The following is a 2209-nucleotide window of genomic DNA, read 5'->3' on the forward strand; positions in this document are numbered from 1 at the left end:
GTAACTGCATTTCCATATCCTGCTACTGTTGATGAATAAACTCTTTGTCACCTAAAAGAATCTTCTCTGCCATTCCAACATCTGTTGTCTTGAAAGTCTTTGGAGAAGACAAATCATCAAAGTTCAGTTGTTTGACTATAGGTTCCACCTTTGCTTTTTTCTTCTTGGACAAAGTGAAAACCTTGCCAAGCTTGACCTGATTTGGTGTCCCTGTATCAGGCTTCTTTAATGAAATATCCATGTCCTTCAAAGAGTGTACAACTTCAGGAGTATACACACTTTTGAGAGGTTCACTGTCATTATAACCTGCTTTAATCATGAACACATAAGTCTCTGCCTTCACCTGATCATTGAGTAGCTCTGTAGATACTTGCACCCCACCAACATTAGGGTGTGATACACTCTCCAACTGTCGTAGCTGTGTAGACCCTTCTACTCTGCCTACAGTAGTCAAAGAAACATCACTACTGTCCAACTTTTGAACATAAGAAAACAAGGCTGCCAAGTAGGCACACAACCTACTGTTTGTAGAAGATTTCCTCCTGTCAGACATATTAATCTCCCCATTGATCTTCTCATAAACTAGATAAGCCGAATTAACACATCCTCCTTGCTCAGAAAAACAGAGAGGAGCAAATTCTCCTTGGACATATAATCAAATTTAACTAGGAAATAGATTTTCTCTAGATACCACTTCAGCTGTTCTCTTCTAACATTTTTGACATTCTTCAACATGTAATAATTTCTGCCACTCTCTCTAGCTCCAAACTCCTTTTTCAACAAGAAATCAGAGCACCTAGGAATCTGAGAAGTTCCATTGATTGGAAGTTTAAATAACTTAGCAATCAATTGAGGACTCAAAGCTACATTGGTAGACAACATACCCTTTTTCTTTCTGAGAATCTCCACTTGAGATTTAGCATACATGTTTCCTTTCCACTCTTGCCATGGCAAAATAGAAAAATCAAATAAACCTATCTTCTTTAACCACAATGAATGTACCTCTGCATAACAGTCAAGTTCCACTCTGAAATCCACATAGGGCTCCATCAAGGTCTGATACAACTTGATAGGTGTCATTGCCGGTGGGCTGTTGGGCTCTTCTTCTCCAAAAGGTTGGTCTTCAAGCTCAGGACTGCTCGCATCTATTCTCATGGACACTGGCTTTCTCCTTGAGTGTTTGCTGCTTGGCTCGTCCTCATCAAGCGTTGGTCGGACAATAGGTCCCCCTTTTGCTTTGCCCATCTTGCAAGCAAGAGAATGATGAAAGAGAGTAAAGGGCTGGAGAATAGAATGATACAAGTGAAGAGAATCAGCCTGTACACAGTGCGTGAAGAGGAAACACGACGAGGAAGGAATTAGGATTTGGTAACGTGAGAGACTCTCAACTCACACGCTGGAAACGTCCTTTAAGTGCACCTTACACTTTTCAAGGCACTCATTAAAAATAGACCTTAGTGGACAATCATCACTCTTCTCGAGAAAATTTTGAAAAGCTGCAGTAAAAAAATATCCGACCTCCAATAATCCGATCTGAAAATCAGACAAATTCCAAATTTTGACATCTCCACCAAACTGCACCTGATTTCCCAAGACTTGAATATCCTCCCTCTGATTATCAGTGTCTTTGCACACTGCTTCATCCATCAACTCATCTACTTGGACAACTGTTGTTGTAGGCCAATCTAAATGAGGTGGTTTACCAACAAACTTTTTCAATCTGAAACCATTAACTAGAGAATCCACTCTTGTCCCATACACATCAACAACAATAAAAGTACCCTGACCCCTATCCTCAACAATCTGATATGGTCCTTGTATCTTAAAGTTAATTTGCCAGGATGTGGTCCCAATCTAGAGTTATAAAGCATAACCCAATCTCCCACCTGAAAAACTTTGAACTTGATATTTTGATTCACCCAAGCTTTTCTCCTCCTCTAGATTATTTCAATTATGTAAAAACTGACATGCCTATCTTCTTCCAACTGCAACAAATACCTGCTTCTATGTTGAACAGACATTTTGGGAGTCATTTTCTTAGCACTCACCCTGAGACCAGGTACCACAAGCTCCGTAGGGACAACTGCTTCAAGTCCATAAACTAACCTGAATGGAGTCACAACTGTAGTCACTTTGAAAGCTGTCCTAAAGGACCACAAAGATGAATCTAACTTTTCATCCCAATCCTTCTTATTCTCCTGCACAATCT

At 40.1% G+C, this 2209-nt stretch overlaps 1 pseudogene; it reads right to left on the reverse strand.

Annotated features, from left to right (window-relative positions):
- Positions 1 to 582: 582 nt before the first annotated feature.
- On the reverse strand, positions 583 to 1647 carry LOC147423726 (uncharacterized; annotated as a pseudogene).
- Between the last annotated feature and the right edge of the window lie 562 nt (positions 1648 to 2209).

This window comes from Adiantum capillus-veneris, chromosome 26 (genome assembly GCF_014529385.1).
Source record: "Adiantum capillus-veneris isolate H3 chromosome 26, ASM1452938v2, whole genome shotgun sequence".
Lineage (NCBI taxonomy): Eukaryota > Viridiplantae > Streptophyta > Polypodiopsida > Polypodiales > Pteridaceae > Adiantum > Adiantum capillus-veneris.